Source organism: Calypte anna, chromosome 6, assembly GCF_003957555.1.
Source record: "Calypte anna isolate BGI_N300 chromosome 6, bCalAnn1_v1.p, whole genome shotgun sequence".
In the NCBI taxonomy this organism is placed as follows: domain Eukaryota; kingdom Metazoa; phylum Chordata; class Aves; order Apodiformes; family Trochilidae; genus Calypte; species Calypte anna.
In genome coordinates this window covers 127,111-146,706 of record NC_044252.1, presented here as the reverse complement: position 1 = coordinate 146,706, position 19,596 = coordinate 127,111, and positions in this window count along the sequence as shown.

Genomic DNA, 19,596 nt, shown 5'->3' with positions numbered 1-19,596 from the left:
GCTCCCAGAGAGCCTTCCAGGGCTGGTGTCCCTCTGCCTCCAGACCAAAGGCAGTGGCACTTTGGAGGACTTCTCCTTCCCTCAGCTCAGAGAAACTGAGCCAGCACACAGGCGGCAGAGATCTCACCCACCCAGCACACAATAAAACACAGCTGCAGGACAGGTATTTCAGTACCAACATGTCCTGTGCAGAGACACAGTGCCACAAAGCCAGTCTCAGAGCTACCCTGGTAAGCAGAGAGAGCTCCAGCTCTCTGCCAGCAGGACAGGCTGGGATGTCTCCTTGGGCTAAGCAATCACCCAGAATATTTTGACATCTGTACCTGCTTGGTTATCTGGACCTGTTGGACACTGGATGGAGCTGTTAGTCCCATACTTTGCAGTCAGAACATGCTTTCTCTTGGCTGTTTCATTTTTTCTTTTTCTAAAACAGTACAGGAAATCAAATGCAAAAAATCGGGTTCATGCAATGCAGACTCCAGTGCAACAGGAAATAAAAAAATGCTCAAAGTGAATATTTAGCCTTCATTCTACCTAGGATAAAACACATAACACCTTCAGCTGCTGTAATCATATATTACCTGTGAAATAATGCAACACAGCAGACAATGCTTTCCTTCTATGTGCACAGAAAGAAGAATCTTAATTTCTGTTTGCTTAATTTTACAACTTTTCATGCAGGCCTATTCACTGATCCCAAAGCCTTCTTCACACGTTTTCATGTGAAAAGTGGCAGTACTGAGGAGCATCTTGTTGTGCCTATAGAATTCTGTGCCTTTTTTTTCCAGAATGCTTTGGCAATATTTTCAGTAGTCAAAATGGCTTACCAAGAAATCAGGGTTTTGACCAGTTCACATCTGCTGGAATTACTAAATAATTACAAATAATAAAGCATTGAGCTTAAAAATGACAATTTAAAATCAGTAATATTGATATGCTTGAGTTTCATTTATCCTGGAAAGGAAACGGATTTGACAAGCCCATAATTTTTTGATAAAATGAGTGTGGTATTTTTCTATCACGTCTCTTTAATTCCAGCATCATAAAAACATGGTATATCTGTCTTGATAGGCTTTAGCTGGTGAATTCTCTTCTCCACAGCATATATATGTTAATGATTTTCTCAAGACTGACATACAATATGTTTAACCAGATGATTTTTCCTTTCACTCAGAGTTACTTCTCTGAGCAGTAATTTAGTGGGCAGTTCTCAAATGACAACTCTGAGAAATACACACAACATGTCTTGTTCACAGCTGATTTTAGTGATGTCTTGCCTGACCATGTTTCTTTTTTGTAGAATTGTAAATAATTCCTACTCCTTCTGTGATCTGTAGCTGGAGGGACACAAGGGCGGAGGAGACCAACTGTGTGATCAAAGTCCAGGGCATTTGCCATCACAGGTCACTTTGCAGTAGGTGTTTAGTGCAAAAGAAACAACAGTATTCTTCCCTAGATCACAAACCACAGATTTCCCAAAATCCTGAACCAAACCTCCTTGTGATCAAAAGACAAAGACAAAAAAACCCAAAAAAACCCAAACCTCTCCATAAAAAAAAAAAAAACATTTAAAAAAATCCCAAGTAATAGCACATCATAGAAAAAAGCAGGAGATATCTGGAGCCAGAGCATCACCCACTGCTGGTAGCTGCATGGGCAAGGAAGTGTGGCAAGTGAATAGTCAGAGCTGATCTCAGCGCATTGCAAATGTAACTCTAGTCAGGCAGTAGATGTGCTCTCTTTAATGATATTACTGAGCAGATTACATAAATGAGCGAGAATTTATGTACAGAATTTGCATGTGTTTGCAACTGATCTGAAACTTATAAATACGTTTCTGTATTTACACGCACAAGTAAATTAATATTGATTTCTAACCAGCAGCACCACCAAAAAAATGGCATTCAAGTGCATGTTTCCAGGTGCAAAGTATTTAGCTGGAGAGCAGAGCAAGTGAATTTACAATGAGAGCAGTGAAACTGCGGGTGCAGTTCTGGAAAGGGTGATTTGCATTGTTAGTGTTGGCAGCAGTGCTTGGGGGTTGCAGGCACCCTGGGTCCCTCCTGTGCATTGCAGAGCAGCTTCTCCCCAGCACCCACTGGAGAGACCATTGCCTCCTGGCAGCAGAGCAGGTCTGGTTCCCCAGTGGGTGCTCATTTCCTCCCCAAGGAGCTTTATGATGGGTGCACAGCTCAGCTAAATGGGTAGGCCATTAAAGCCACTGACACTGGCTAGCTCAGGGACATTGTGGCTACTACCAGTACCATGCCTTCTCTTGCACAGCTTCCTTTTCAAACTCCTGCACCTCATTACCTCCCCAGATCACTGCCATCCACTCAGTGCCCCTGCTCCCCACCCCTGTGCTGGGGCTTCCCAGACCCAACATACTCCAAAGAGGACCCTCTCCCCCATTGCCCACCCCTTCCCTCACCTTCCCACACACCCCCTTACCTGTCCCAGGGTCAGGCACAGGTGCTGGGCTCTGAGGGCTCCATCCCTCAATCCCTCACCATCCTCCTGCTGCAGTGGCCATTTCGGGACAGGGCTGGAGAGGGCAGAGAGAAGAGGAGGTGTCAGGGCTCTGAGTTTCAAGCCTAAACCCCTCTCCTGTTCACTGGAAAAGGCAATTACTTCACCAAGGCTTTGGTTTTTAACCAAGGTTTTACAGTCACATCTCTCTGGATTTGCTTTTTTTTCTTTTTTTTTTTTTCCCTCCTTTTTTCCCTGAAACTCCTCCTGATATTTGGTGCATTTTTTCTTGGGTACACTTTGTTGTTTTTAGGTTATTTTGTTGTTATTGTTGCTTGCAGCCACTGGAGAGTTCCCCTTCCTCTTGTTAATGGCCCATTAACCATCTCTCTCCAAGCAGGGGTAGGGCTTGGGAATTGCTGAGTTCTGGAAAATCCTCACCAGCAAGGAACCTGCCACCAGTAACAAAATCCTCCTTTGAGAGGGGGCTCTGTGAAATGGGGCAGCAAGAGGGGACAGTTCCTGGTGGGAGGGATGGGGACAGAGCCCATAGGAGCAGGGGGCAGAGGCATTGCTCTTTCTTGCAAAAAGTCCCTGGCTGTGGGCAAGAGGGGGGAGAGGAGCCAGGAGCCGGATTGTTAAAGGATTCAATGAGCTGTGCCCAATGTATTCCAAAGGTGCTTAAGACAGCCAAAGCTCCTCACCAAACACACATTGCTGGGAGACAGACAGCTCAGCGTGTGCCCCCGCAGCAGCCCCGCTCCCCCCGCACACCCAGGGGACACGTGGCATGGCCAGGGCAGCAGAGCACCCACACAGACACATACACCAGCACCCCTGACCACCCAAACCCTCCTTGGTATCTGCAGTGTGGCCCCCCCAGGCCCCCACACCAGAGGCCCAGCTCAGAGCCTTCCCCTTCCTTCCCATCTCCCTCCTCTCAGCTGCACCGTGACCCTTCCTGTTGTCTCATTGACTCTGGTGAGGCCAGAGAGGAGATGCAGGGTTTTCCACAAACCTGGAAAAGGGGACGACGAAGCAAGTCCTGGGATCAGCAGGACTAGTGAAACCTGGGTTGTGATGGCAGAGGACAGCCTTTCCCCTCTTGGCCCTGAAGGACCTGCAGCCAACATGCTGTCACTGGCTCCAGGCCTTCTGATGGCAGGACACTGGCCATGGAGCTGCTGCCTGGCCTGCAGGGACAAGCTGGGCAGTCCCATTGGCACTAATGGGAACCTCCCTCGTTTACCCCATCATTAATTCTGACACATTTCCCAGGCACAGAACAGCACAGTGGGCTCTGTTCTTGTGTCAAGTGACACAGACAGGGGGATTAAAAATTGTGGTGAGGAAGGGGAGAAATGACAGCCAGTGCAATGGCTCAGGCTGGGTTACCTGAGCTTAAACTGACACAGAGGGAAGGGTTTCATTTTCATCAGTGTCAGAATGTGTCCTCACCTGCAGGGCACAGCACAGATCAGACTCCTGACCACCAGCAATCAGCTCACCACAGTTCCATCAAGTAGCTCCCCTCAGCTGAGCTGCAGAAATCACATTTCTTGGGGATCTTGTGGCCCAGATCCCCTGCAAAAATGAACTGTGCTCACCCAGCAGGGCTGACGGGTGGCAGGGGACACACAGAGTCACCCAGGGTCCCTAAATTTCAGTCCAGTGTGCAGGGAACGGGTTATCAGGTGGAAAGCATCCCAGGCCCACACAGGCCTCCTTGGCAGCTTCTGTAAGGCCTGCCTGAGAGCCAGTGAGGGTGGCAGAGCAGAAAGGAGACAATCCCTGACAAGATTTTGCCTCAGAGAAAGCCCTGAAAAAAATGTTCAGCTGGAGGCCTACTGAGAAGGATGCCCGGAGGGCCACCCGCACCACCCTCTGGTCCTTCCCAAGCACTGAATTCATCTGGACATAGCTCTGGGGAAAGTGAAAAAAACACACCCGTGGAGACAGCAACCAGCCCCACCAGCCACCGGCACTGTTTGACATTAAAAAGTGCTGACAGGAGAGAGGGAGGAACGGGATGGACGAAGGGCCACTTTCATCTCATGACAGTCTCCTGCCAGCCCCAGCCACTGCGTCTCCCTCTCACCCCCCCTCCTGGCCCCTTGCTTTCCTAGGCATTTATTAAATAGGGTCACAGCCGCATTAGAGTCCCTCCCACGGCCCTGGCAAAACGAAAACACTCACCCATCCCCATGACCCCCCGTGCTCCCAGATCTCCAGCTCCTTTGCCACTTCCCCCAGCTCCAGAACCCACATCTCAAACCCACTGCAACCCTTGAAGTTTCACAGCCAAACATCAAGGCAAAGGGCTCCAAGGGAGGGGGAATGTCTCTACCATTATTTTGTTTCCTCTTACATTAATTATCTCATTTAGTTGAAAGAAAAGTCCAAAAATGGAGCTTTCCTCTGGCAATTTATGATGCCGGAGCTGTAATTTATGGCTTGATGCAACTTTATTTTGCTCCTTCCTAAGGCACACCCAGAGATCCACATGCACATACACACACTTCAGGAGACACTAACCTGAATTTATCACACTAAGTACCTGCCTGCTAAAAGTAAAGGATTGACCATAATTTACAAGGCAGGTTGGGGAGGGGTTCACATGTGGGGGAAAACATTTAGAAGAGTTAATGTTTGAAAGCTGGTCTTTGAAGGCAGGAGGCTCCTCTGGACAGAAAGAGAAAACCTCACTAATTAAAACTGATGTATCAGTTTCAGGAGAAGAATGTGCTGGTAATGAAACTGTGCGTGGGCAAAACCAGCAGGCGGGCAGGTTAGCCCGGGCGGCTGAGACACCCTCTGGGGACAGGGTCCCCGTCTGATGGTGGCATCAGAACATCAGGGGCTGAGATCCTGTTTGCTGGGGCAGTAACCAAACTTCTGTCTGAGGCAGGACACACAGCTTGGGCGCAGGAGCAAATGTGGGTCATCAGCACGAGTCTGAATCACAGCCATGGCATGCCAGCAATGTGGCTGGAGAAGGGAGGGGACCCCGTGCTGCTGATGTGGGATAGCTGCTTTAGGAAGGAACCAGGGACTGTGCATGGCCAAAGGAGAGGACTTGTCTGCCCCAGAATGCTGACTAACAAAAGGGAGAGAGCAGAGGGCACAGAGAGGGGCCCCAAGCCAGCTGCAGAGCCAGTTACTGCAGGCATTGGGCATCACAGCTCCTTAAGCAAGACATGGGCACTTGTTTAGGCTCTGCAGGGCACTGGAGGCTTTCCTTGGCCATCACAAGTCATACAAAAGAGGGTTTGGGGCACACCTGTCTATATGATGCCAACATATGCAAATTGAGGTGCCCACCTCTGAATGAAGGCTTACCTCTCCCAGATCCCACTGTTCAGGCTGTTCCACCTCCAGGGAAGATGGAAAGGGAGATCAGAGGGGAACACCCCAGCTTCATCTCTGCAGTTTCCAGCATAGCTTCTTGAAGGGTTCTCTTCCCACCTAAGAAACCTCTGTAACTGATGTCCAAGGGACAGGTCCCTCCACACACTGCACTCAGGAAGATGAAGGCAGTGAAGTCTGAGGAATTAAGTATGCTGAAATGAGAAACGTGGGTAAAGCATCCCAACTGCTAGTTGCTTTTCATCTGCCTACCTGAGCTCACCAAACTTAGCAAGGCACCTCTACCTCCTACCTGGGAATGTGAGCCATAGGACTCATCCAGTGACCTGGACCTGGGTCTCACAGTGAGCAAAGACCATTAAATCTGCAGTGGCATGGCAGGTGAGCCCACTGCAGCCAGACAGGCCTTCGTCTCTGGGGGACCTGCACTTGATATGGTCAGACACTGACTTCAAGCCCTATTAGACCCACTGTGTTTCTACAGGGCTGCAGACAGTTTCCTCCATATCACAGGATCCTCACAACCCCAAAATCCTTAAGCCCATTAGCACAGAAGTTATATACAGGTATGGAGGAAGGGGGCAATGAATGACCTTTTGTAAGAAGAATAAATAATTTATTTTAAAAAAAAAAAAAAAGGAATCATAGAAATTATTTGAGAAATGCTGATTACCCAAATGCAAATTCATGGTCAGAGTGTGCCTTTGAAGCAAGGGGGTCTGCATCACCCAAAGTACACCAGACAATAGCCCCTGCTTGGCAACCCACCCTGCAAATTTCTAGAGAAAACCAACAATCCTCCTGTCCCGGAAGGTGATCTGTGTGTAACCACAGCACACCCACTCCCTTTGGCAAGGAAGGTGTTATTTCTCTTACTGCTTTCTCTGTAGACACCAACTCATTCACAAACCTTACAGCAACACATAGCCATGGCATTAAACAGGTGAAGAGAATAAAGGGGTTTTTTCCTTATTGATTTAGGGATGGTTCCATTTGTAAGCAAAAGGGCAGCTGTCAATAGGCTGCGTGATCTAAGGCACCAATCCAGGGAAATCTGAAACACGTGAGTGCTCGGGAGCAGGCATGGGATTCGGGGCTGTTGAACTGGGGCCAGCAGCCTAAACCAGCCTTTATTTCATGTTGCATCATAACTCTGCTGCACAAACGAGAGTGAAGTATTGTTAAATGGGAGGATGGAGGGGGAAGAAGAAGAAAACATGTCTATTCCTTGTCCAATAACATTAGCAGTATATTTATAAAAACAAAACAAGACTAATCTTCATTCTCCTGGGCTTCTCAGGGAGCCCTGTCTACCTTGTCTGTTTTGTTTAGATTGCACACTCTTCACAACAGAGATTATCTGTATTTTGTGTCTTGTAAAGCACAAGACGCTTTTATATAATAGTAATAATCTGTAAAACACACAAATAAAAGGATTAGAGCAAGCAACTGATGTTACAGAATTGTTTCTGCCTGAAGAGAGCATCAAAAACTCCAGTTAAAAATAGCTGTGTTTGGTAATAAAATGTGTGATTGTGCATTCATATGCAGAGACATAAATAGGTGCATGAGGAGGGAAGGAGTCCATCGAACCTGTAAGGACATGTCACCTCGGCATCGTGCAAAGTACCACGGGCACAACCACAGCCTGCCGACACTCAGAGGGACTCAGTGGGAGCGTGCAGGATATTAGGAGTGACAAGCCATCAGGAGTGCACCCTCAGAGCAGTAGGGAAGGGAAACTGAAGCAGGGTGTCAGCTCGAATTGTCCTTATCCCTGCACTCAGGAAACGGCGCCGGGCAACGCAAAGCGGTGGCAGGAAGAAAGGAGGTCGGGACATCTGGGGACTAATCCCCCATCCCCCAGAGATGCTGCACCCATTACTGCTTTTTTTTGTCATCCTGACTATTTTTCCCCTGCTCCTGAGGTGCCCGGGGTGGAGGTGGGAGGGGGCAGATGCAGCCCCACAGCCAGGGGAGGGTGTGGGGAGGACCAGGGCAGGACCGGGATGGAGGGGAGGGAGGGGAAGGCCGATAATCCCCTTGGTAAATCCACGCCTGAACTATAAAAGGATAATCCATGTGCAACCCTGGCCCCACTTATAGGATTTAGCTCTTAGCATGGAATACTAATATTTGGCTGTTTGTTTACCCCTGTGAACTAATTTGGCAGATTCTTACGATTCTCACAGGGAGAATTTATTTCGATTTTGATATTACTCAAAGCCTTGGGTCCTGGAGTCATAGGATTATATGCAAAGCTCTGAGCAGACTTTATAAATCCTTTTCCTTAAGAAATAACTGTTTGTTGTGGATGCAGCAAAAAGCTTGAAAGCTGGCCTGCTATTCCACAGTACAGTGACATCTGAAAAGAAGCCATTTGCTAATTCCTTTCCTCTTTTTTTTCTTTTTTTCTCTCTCTCTTTTTTTTTTTTTTTTTTTTTTTTTACCATGGTGATTTTTTTAAGCCAGTTTTGCAACTCTGAAAAGTAAATGGGGATCAAGCCCACGATTTTTGAAGAATCAGCACAGTCAAGCCAGACTCTTGGTGAGCTTCAGTGCCTGGTTGCCTGCTCCTACCCCAGTGGCATTGCCTTGCCAAAGCAGTGTCACGGCAGAAACAAGTTCCTTCCAGCTAAAATAATTTGTGGACTTTTGCAGAAGAAGAGGGCATGGGAAGAGGAAGGGCGCGTGCTAGGATGAGGAATTCAGCCTTCAATTAAAAAGTAACTTTCTAACCTTGGACAATGCAGGGGACAGCTTGAAAATGTGATGCATGCACCCCCTTAAAGCTGAAAGCCAGTACAGGATCCCAGCTATGTTATTTTTATAAATCTTGCTGGTCTGAGTGCTTGCTCTTTGTTTTTTGAACAGTGAAGGCTGTTAATTCTAGGGAAGAGGTGTCCTTTTTTTAAATGAAAAAACCTTTTCTTTGCAAAGTATTAAAAAATGGCAGGAAAAAGACAGTTTTTTCTAAATGTATTTGTGGTTGTCCCTCTTCCAGTGTCCTGAAAGAAATTAAAGATTACAAATTTGACCACAATTTGGAGCAGAGCAAGTTGGGATATTTGCTGAAGATCTGACTCTCAATTTAGGAAAGTATTTAATTTTAATTCTATGCCCAAGACCATTAAGCCCTAGAAGATTTAAGCACACACCTCAAGTGGAATAACTACAGAATGGCTTCACCAAATCAGGGCCTGAGGAAAGAGGCCAGCAATAAAATAACAAAATTTATAATGATAAAAAAATTCTCTCCCTTAGTAAAAATGAAGGCAATCCCTAAAAAAACCCAGCTTTCATAAATCAGGCAAACAAGAAAGGCAGATGAAAATCATATCAGGCATCAGAAACGAGGCAAAAATTAAAATTGAATTATTCACACATTTTGAAACTTCAGTATGGACTAAGAAGAGAAGTTGAAATCCTGGTGAATAAACCAGGACCACCACCAAAAATTGTTGTTTAAACCCAGCGGTTTGAGATGGAAACACCAGGTGCAAGTCCTAGGAGTCCAATAGCAGAAAGTTTTCAGAGGATGCATGTGCAACATAGGTACCTGCTGTATCTTTCCTCTTCAGATCCTGCTGTGACTGCCTTTTTCACAGGACTGCAGCTGCCCGTGCTGCCTCATCCCCACGGCCAAGCAGGGAATAAATTCTTCTTGGTGCACAGCAGCTCACTCGGCACCAGCCAGGGGATGCTGGGGCACCCTGAGACCCCTCCTGCCATCCCCACACAGACCCTGGAAAATCTGAGAGGGCTTCCAGACACCGATCTGCACTCATGTTTTACCCCTCATTCAAATCCTGACAGCCAGCTCCATCAATAGCTGTTAATAATTAGTCTGAAATTATACAGGGACTGGGAAAATGTCTTTTAGATGAGTGGTATTTTCCAAAATTTGTTCTGAAGACAAGGGAAAGGGGAACAATGTATTCATACAGACAGCAGGGAGGGAGGGCTTGGCTGTCTGATCTTCCAGGGATTTGGACTTACTTCTGTTTCCTCCTCTTTTCTCTTCAGCTTTTTTCCTGGTGACAGGATTGAAGAACTAAAAATGTTACCCAAAACTAGGGGAAAAACATACTACACCACGGATCTGAAGGGATCCATTTGTTTAGTTTATTATAAAGATCAGGCGGTGAATTGCTTCCCGCACATAAATTCCTTCCTAGGGAATAAATACCAGGTACTAAAGGAACTCTTCAGCCTGCCAGAGGAAGCCCTAATGAGAGCCAATGCATAAATGCTGAAACCGGACAAGACCCAATTAAAAGCAGAGAACTGAACCTTTTTAATTTTGTTTTAGCTTTTCCAAGGAAGCCGGGGTGATTAACCACCAGAGCAGGCTGTTACGGGAAGCGCTAGAGTCTCCCTTTCTCCACATCTTCAGCTCAAGACTCACATCCTTTCAGGAAGAAAATTATTGTATTCAGTAAAGGGGTAGTGGGGACAACCCCCAGATTTTATTTAGTGCCATAAAATCATCTGAAAGTGCTTTGTGAGCATAAGCTAAACAAACAACTTTGCATACCTCAGCTTATTTAAAAAAGAAAAAGAAAAAAAAAAAAGAAAAAATAGAGAAAGGGAGAATAAAAACCCCCCACAACAGAACAATCATTTGATCATTTGTATTATAGCATAAGTTAAAAAAAAAAAAGTGAAAGGTAAAAAATTTGTATCAGCAAGGAGGGATCTGAATCAAAACCGATGCCCATCCTGCGGGCACGGGGAGGTTGGGGTGTGGGTGCCTCTGGGGCTCTCCCCAGTGCCGGTGCCTTGGGGAAGGAGCTGCTCAGGCTCCATGGAGAATCCTGCCTCCCTGGTTTCCAGCTGAGCAGCTTTCCACACTCAATGGCCGACCCTGCTGCTTTCATGCAGGGATGTACTCTCACTCAGAGGAGAGTGGTTCTGTTTAGATAGCCCCCAATCCTGGCTTTACCTCATCCCTTCCAGCAGAGTCACTGTAATTAAGATTTGTTAAGGTTTGGAAGAAATCTCATTAATCAGATAAGATCTGAACTTTATTTTCTTTTTAAAGACCCAATTTGATCTCTCTTGCTTGTGATAATTGCCCTCCTCTTCTAACATGGAAATTCATTTTCCAGGCACATAAAATACAATAGATTTCCATTGTCAACAGCAGCAACCCCAGGGGAGTTCAAAATCTTCCTCCAAAGGCTGGAAAGAGTCTTGGGAACAAATCCAGAGGTAGGCAGGGAGAGAGAGCACAAGATGGGGTGCTGTCAGAGAGAGTTACAGTCCCAAAAAGGGGCAGGACCCCCTCTGCAGCCCTCAAAATGTGGGGCTGAGCTGGCAAGTCTAACCAAAGGGACCTGGAGCAGAGAGAGGAGAAAAGTTGCTGCCAGTCCTGGTCCCTGACCTGAGGGGGGGGAAGCATCCTTCTCTCAAGTTTATCAGAAACCAGTACTTCAAAGAGCGATCAGAAAAAGCTCCTGGACAGCTGACATTCACATGAGGCAGCACCAGGATAAATGACACTGTGTGAAATATACTCCACCACATCAAAATCCTATCCATCAGCAGGATTCCTGGTTTCTAAATGTCAGGTGTGGAACGGGAACTCCTCGGGAATCAGAGGGCAGCTCCTTTCCCCACTGCCTGCCCACCCAGCCCCAGTCTGTCTCCCCATGGATCTCCAGCAGGGCCAGGCACAGGGCCTGGGCTGGGAGATGCAGAGGGACAAGGTGTGAGGCCACGGGCCCCAGATGGGTGTTGCTGTAGCACCTCTCACACAGGGTCTGCAGCCCCCAGGAGGGACAGGACATCCCCCTGCCCATCCTTCAGCCTCGAGCCATCATGTCAGCCCAGTGAGGCACCTTCCTGCTACCCGGCTCCCCCCAGCCTCTACCCTGCTCCTTGCACCACCCAATCCCTGATTTCAACTTGGACCAGGAGAGCCCCAGTTGCACCAAGAGGCCCGTGGCTACCAGCAACCTTCACCCATCTGAGTTCACGGGGAGAATAAAGCCACGGCATAGACCCCAGTCCTCTCAGGTGCCACACAGACCCACGGTGGCAGCAGTCTCTGTCACAGCTCAGCCCAGCCACCTTCTGGAGATGCTGAAACTTCAGGGGAGCAGAGAGAGAAACCACTGCTGGGTGTGTTTTGTGGCCCCTCAGAACTGAGCTCTCAGGGTGTCTGGCTGTGGGTGACCAGGGTGGCTGATGCAGGAGAGTCCCCCACACCTCTGGCTGAGGGGAGGCAGAGAATGGGCACACAGAGGTGCTAATAGAGACCTAGGGAGAACGTCCCAGCCCTGCCTGCCTCTCTCCCCCTCTTTGTAGAGAAAATCTGCAAACATATTAATCTCATCTCACACACAAACCCTCCGTCCTGATCCCAGAATCCATATATTAGGAGATTTACATAAATTACCAGCTATCAATAGGGCACATGAGGTGTGGGGGCTGAAAGCCAGCACCCTTGCCAAGAAAACAGCACAAGAGGATTGGAAAGCAGGGGAAGGGAGGGGGAGCTTTTCCTCTCCTGGGAGCAGACAAAAGCCCAAACAGACACCAACTGCAGAATCAGGCCAGAGGCAGGATGCTCCCCACCTCAGGTGCACTGAAAAGAACACTCAAGCTTCTGTGAGCCATTAGAAACAGAGGTGATGCTTGGTGAGGGTTGGCACACAGGTGCAGAGACACCCACCAGAACAGACCGCCTTCCAATGTGCTTCCCTGGTCAAACATGGGAGATGATGATCGAACATAAAGCAGACCCAGAAGTGCCCCAACTGTCCCCAAGGCGAGGGCACACCAGCGAGGTGCTGGTTTGCCAGCTCCAGCTCCTTGGCATCCGGGGCACAGCTCCAGTCCTACTGCCCTAGGTCAAAACAGACCCCGAGACAGCCTGGAGCGAGCCCTGCTGCCCAGACGGGAAGGGGATGGCTCGGTCCCGGGGCGGGCAGCGTGCCGGACCTTCCCGCAGCACCTCCCGAGCCCCGGGCCGGGCCCTGAGTCGGGGTCCCTTTTGTCAGCAGCCTCGCAACCCCCGGCGCAGCCCCCGCTCCTCCCGCGGTGTTTTGCTGCCCCCGCGGGTCCAGACACCGCATTGCAGCCCCGCACCGGCCCCGCAGCACCCACCCTGCCCTGCCCACAGCCCCGGCACGGGTTGCCGTTCTCCTGACACTGGCTGGTTTGGGTCTGGACGAAAGGAAGAGGGGCAGAGAGCACCCAGAGGGAAGGCATTGGGCAGTTCCCCAACCCAACCCCACCAGTGGTGGAGAAGAGGGTCAAGAATAAGAGAGAGTGCTCCCAGGAGCATCACCTCTGCTTTGGTGCTTTTTGCATCACAGGTCACTTGTCCTACCTCCTTTCCTCCGGACAGGCAGACTCCACAGCTGAACCTATTGTGTCCCCGGGCTGCTGGGGCTCTCCGATGGACACCTGTGAGGACACTGAGGTCTGGAAAGCTTCTTCCAAGCTTGATGTGTACCCCGGTGTTACTTCCAGTGCTGGGAAAGATGGAAAAGCAGCCAGTGGTGCAAAAACCCAAAGCAATGTGAGCCCAAACAAACAGACCTGGACTTGAATTCCCTGCTAGAGAAGCAGATTTAATGGGAGAACTTTTATTTTGTTTTATGGTACTGGGGAAAAACCTCACAACCTCACATGCACAGGATCTTCCCCCAGCAGTGACTGGTGCAGACACAGACGCCAGCAGGGCTGTGGTGTTGTAGGACATCTGTGGCACTAAGAAAATATGACTCGGGTCATGTGCTTGTACAGCAGTCCACGCTCAGGTGTAGGTACCTGTTCTCTTGTACAACCCCAGCACCTGTACCTGTGCTCTAGAAAAGGTAAGCCCAGCCTCGGTCCAGCAGCTCGGTTCCAAAGCTGAGGCTGAAAATGGGTTCAGGTTCATGCCTGCTGCCTCGGACACTGCCCTGGGGGAGAGGATTTTCACGAGAAAAAGGCTGTGAGACCTCCGTTCACAATTAGGTTTCTGACCCTCCGGATAGCCCAGCTTGCAGCCCCCGCAGGCCGTGACCGCCCCACCGAGACCGGTACCGCCCGGCTCCGCACGGACCGCGGGCTCCACGCTGTGGCCAAGCGGCAGCAGTGCAGGGGGGATGGGGATGGGGAATGGGGAATGGGGAATGGGGAATGGGGAATGGGGAATGGGGAATGGGGAATGGGGATGGGAATGGGGATGGGGATGGGAATGGGGAATGAGGATTGGGATTGGGATGGGAATGGGTAATGGGAATGGAGATGGGAATGGGGATTGGGATGGGAATGGGGAATGGGGAATGGTGGCAGGTGGAATGGGGAATGGGGATGGGGAATGGGGATGGGGAATGGGGATGGGGAATGGGGATGGGGAATGGGGATGGGGAATGGGGATGGGGATGGGGATGGGGGGGGATGGGGATGGGGATGGGGATGGGGATGGGGAATGGGGAATGGGGAATGGGGAATGGGGAATGGGGATCCTTTCCTTCCCCGGAGAGTCAGCTCCCCTTGTGACCATACACCCCCCGCCCCTACAGCTGCAGATCCCCATCCCACCTCTCTCGAGGGAGGATGGTGGGTTTCCCTGCTTGCCTTTGCTTGAGGAGGGCTTTTCCATTGCTCTCCTGCTCAGCTGACCTCAGACACCTTGATCTTCACCAGCACTCGTGTCCCCCAGACCCGAACACATCCCAGACACTTCAAAATTCAGCCTCTGGGGCTCCGAGCTCTCCTCTCTTGGTCCCACAGGATGGCTCTCCTCGCACTCACTCCCCGATTCTTCTTCTGCCTTTCCAGCATTTTAAAATCAAAGCCAAGCCCTCCTTGGGCTTTCATATCCCACCACATCCACCATCTCTACGCACAACCCTCACAGAGGGGTTCAAGGTAGGAACTTGCCCGTTCACTTCTGCTCCTTTGCTGCCCTGGTGTGTGTGGGAACTTGCCAGCATCAGGCTGATCTTTCTGCCCCAGTGCCTGGAAGCTCCTGGGCAGTGACTGCCCGGAGGTGCCTTCCCAGGGAAATACGGGATAAACCAGCAACAACAGCAACTTCCCAGCCCCCTGCATGCAGGAGGCAGCACCGGGAGCAGCCCTGCCCTGCTCAGGAAGGAGGCAGAGGGTCTGACAGCTGCACAGCCACTGCCAGAGGTGACAGCCATGCCTTGGCTGGCTGCATCAGGGGACACAGCCCATCACAGCTGCTCCTGAGGAGCAGAGTGACCCTGCCAGAGCTATCCAGAGCCACTCTGGGAAAGGCAGCAGGCAGGGATAAAGGCACAGCCAGCCTGATGTCAAACGCTCCCACACCCCGGGCCAGGCTGACCTGCAAGGTCTGGCAGCTGTTCACAGGCAGCTGCAAGCCAAATAAACCAAAAAAGTCAGGACAGGGGGTGGAGGGGCATGCAGAGACCACAATCCACTCAAGCACTGGGGGCCAGGGGAGCATGCCCAGCTCCACACAGGTTCCTGATGCTGACAGAGAAGAACCAGCATCAAAACCAGACAAATTCCAGTCAAAGATGAGATCCAGTGACGGGTTTTACATGAAGTGACGGGGGCCTTTCACCTCTGAAGCAAATTCCTTGGAGCAGCAGTAGATTTTCTGTCCCAGTGCCTTCAAACCTTGACAGAAGGCCCTTTGGGAAGGAGGGGTTTAGACAAAAGAAACCAATAGAATTTCCTCAGTTACCCACAAGCTTACATGGAGTGACTGAACAGCTGCTTCTTGACTTAAAAAAATCTCTCCCTGGCTGTGCTTGAGTTGTACAGCTCTTTCAGGTGTGACAGGCAGACCTGCCTCCGGTGCCATAGCCTCCATGTGGATGGGGACAATGGGACAGTGACTCAGGTGGCTTCATAATCTGTCAGAGGAAGAGACCAGCACATGCACTCCATCAACCCTACCATTTCCAGTTTGCCATCCTGAGCATCAAACCACCTGCTACAGCAAGCAAGAGGAGAGTGTTCCTGTTCTTGACCTGCATGAAGAGACCATCAGGTGCCTGCCTCAGCAGAGCTGCTGAGCCACAGGAGCAGGGGAGGGGACTGTACCTACTCAAAGGGAGAAGTTTTCTGGTTCACCAACTGTCTTCAAAGCCTCTCACACCCTCACTCATGGACTTTCTCCTCTCCTGTGACCACCAGGCAGAAGGAAGACCCATTTGTCATCCTCCAGAGGACCTTCACCAGAATCACAGCAACAGAGAGGATCTGTTTGTCCTTCAGGCCCTTCAGATACCAGCTGTCCATGGGGAGCCCTCAAGTCCCCCTTCTATTTGTCCTCCTCACAATTACCTCACCCTTGTCACCAGCCCTCAGAGGCTCCCCCAGATAAGCCCCAGATTTTCCCAGCAGCTCCCCAGGGTATCTGGGACACACCAGCTCAGAAATGCGAGATCCTGCTCCAGCCTCTTGTTCATTCCCTCCTAATGAAGGCCATGCCATGAGGGAGAGCTTATGCAGAGACCAGTTTGAGATGCCAGATGCTCCAGACCACTACCTAGGTCCATGCATGTCTCAGGCAAACACACCATAACAAACACCTCCAAGAAACCTCATCCCTCACACAGCCCGTGGAACTGGCAGGGAGAGGGTTCAAGCACATGCAGAGCCCTGGAACCGGGACAAGTGTCAAGAAGAACTTCACGTTTGGATTTGACCATAGCAGAATATTTTGTGGGTTTCCTGAGCAGTCCTTCGAGGGCTGGATTTACCTGAAGATAATAAAGACAGAGGAATTCTGTGGGTAAATGTATCTGTACTCAACAGGGGCAGGCATCCCTCAGCCCAGCTGACCAGCAGGACAATGACTCCCCTGCAGCAGTCATACACCAGCAGGACAGGGCATCCTGAGAGCTGTAAAGTCCCACAGTGCCTAAACTAACAGGTGGCACAAGGCTAGAAATACAATCTCTCCAGTATGCCATGCTTTAGATTTGATTAAAGCGGGAATTTCTTAAATGGATAAAAACATGTAATGAAAATAGACATCATGTAAAAGCAATGAACTAAAACCTTCTTACACCATTATTCTCACCAGTTCTATCCAGAGTTGAACGCACAAGTGTGGCAAATATGTTGTCTTGCTGAAGACCTCTCGCAGACTTGCCTTAAGCAGTTTGCCAGGTGAAACAAAAGATGTAAATACAGACCTGCCTCTCATCTCACTGGAGTTACACTTTGCTCATGGTCCAAGCACTTGGGTCCAGGATCAGGATAAGGCATGTTCCCATGGATGCATGTGAAGCAGCATGAAAAGGAAAGGTCCTAAGCAGAGGGAGATGAAGAGAACCTACTGCTCTACTCACAGCAGCTTAGGGTCCCACTATGTTCCTTGCATTCCTGGGAAGCAGTCAGTTATGGTCCAGAAGCATTGATTTCATCTATTTTTATTCCATTTGATCAGTTCTTACTGCCACTGGCTAGTTTAGGATGCTTCCTGCCCAGACAGGACTGAAATCCTTGCTGAGCAAGCTTGACCATCAGATCCAGAACTCCAGGGCAGTCTGTAGAGCCCCCAGTGCTATGTTCCTCTTGGCATTGAGCTGCTTTTCAGTGTCCCTTGGAAAAGGCACATCCAGGTGACAAAGTCAAGGTGCACATCTCCTCCCACTCACAGGTAACCTTCTTCATTGCAGAAAATTAGCACATGGCAAGAGGAGATAAATCTGTCACTCATCAAAAATTAGTTTCATGGGCTGGCCTGACATGCCTTTGTGCCCTGTATGCAGTGGGATCAAAGCAAGAGGCTTGGAGATGGACAGTCAGCTCAGGCAGTGAAGTCCCATGGTGTGAGATGTGAAGGACCCAAGCACAGTGCCAGAAGGTAGGAGATCTCCTTTTGCAAGGTGCAAATTCAGTGCTGTCAGGAAGGGTTTGTCCTGCTGCAGGCTCTATCGCTGGGAAAGTGCACAAGCAGATGGAGCCTGGAGGCACAAGAGGTGAGCAGGACCCAGCACTCCCTTTCTGGGAGGCCAAGCCAGCCATTAACCTGCAGTGCCTCTGCAGCTCCCAACCTGAGCCAGGCCTGATCCACCTCACCCATCAGTTCTGCCTCATTGACCACACACAACCTCTTCCAAATGCTGCTGGAAACAGCAGGCTGGTGGAGGGGGCTGGAAGGTGGCACTGGGAAGGTTCACAGGCCACCTCCTGGCTCTCTCCTCTCCGAGCACAGCCACCTTGCCACATGGAGGAAACCTTTGGCAGCTCTCTTGTGCTGGGAGACAGGGCTTGCTGAGCTTGGTTGGGTAATCCCAGGCAGTCCCATCACTGCAGCTGCATGCATCCTTGTTCTCCCAACCCAAGGATCGCTGCCTCGCTGAATCACCCCATTAAATTGCTAATATCTTATTGTTCTTTAAGATTTCGAAACTTGCTGCGAAACGTTTACAGATAATTTTTTTTTTGCCTGCAGTCACTGTGCCTAATGCCCAGTCATTGAGTGCCATATGTGTTTATATGCACTGCAATTTTCCACTTGATTACATTTTACCACAAACACTTTCATCCACTCCGCAAAGACAGCAGCAACACATCCATAATGTTCAGAGCAGCCCAGACAGACAGAGCCCAGACACAAATGTCTCTGATGGTCAGGGCACCTCAGAAGGTGAGATTCCCAAATCCAACTGATCCAGCCTCTGGTTGTGACATCCCCAAGGGCACGAGCACCTCTGCCACCTAAAGGAACGTGCAAAGTTAGCCTCGTGTTCCAGCTTTTTCATTAAGCCTCAGGTGCTACTCAGAAGCCTGGAAGAACTGCGTGACATGGAGATGCTTGCCAATAACCAAAGGAATCTCAGATTTTCAGAAGACTGGGGGTGGCCCAGGCCATGACAAGGATGCTCAGCACCTGGACCTGCAGAGATCCTCCAGGACAGCAGGAGCACAGTGTGCAGTACTGAAAGCAGTGTTCTGAAACTGGGACCTGCAGCCCTGGCAGCAAGGTAGAGTTCTCCTTCAGCCTCCTGCTAACTGGGCACAGTCCTGGGGTTTGTCCAGAGTGGGTGGCAGCAGCTCCAGCTGCACAGCAACACTGACATCCCCAGGTGAGCTCATTCATGTCACCAGCTCAGCTCCACAGCAGTGAGCCAAACCTCAGCACTCTGCTGACCCTGCAAATGCTGCTTTGTGTCTGCAGCCAAGCAGCTCTAAGCCCTGTCCTTGGCCAGCAGCATCCCACCCCCTCTGCTGCATGGTAAGGACACTCACTGGGGGAAGTGACAAGCATCTGCCATGCAATGACCAGCTCAATCCATTGCTGCCTCCCTGAGCCTGCCCCACTCATCAGTTCTGCTGACAGACATGGTGCAAGGACGCTCTTCATAAACCTAGAAACCAAAGAGAGTAATCTACAACATCCTGCCACAAAGGCTTCTACATAGAGAAATAATCTGATCCTTCCCTTACATTCTGGGTTGTCTGGGCTCTGTGATCATTTTACAAGGTGGGATCAAACACAGAACATCAGGTGATGGGTTTTCTTGGGCAAGCCTCAAGGATAACAGAATAACCAGCACTGGAAGTGCCTCAGGAGATCAGTTCTAGTTCAGCCTCCCATACAACTGGATCAGGTTGTTCAGGACCTTGGCCAGTCAAGTTAGTATTTCAAGGGATGGAGTCACCACAACTTTTCTGAGCAGGCAAAGTAGAATTTAACAGATGAAAGCAGCAGTGAGAATCCACTGCTGCACACTCTCAGGCTCCTCTTTCTGTGGTTTGGTCTCAGAGCAATCAAACAGCACTGTGCTCTGCTTGCTGCTCATTCTTTGG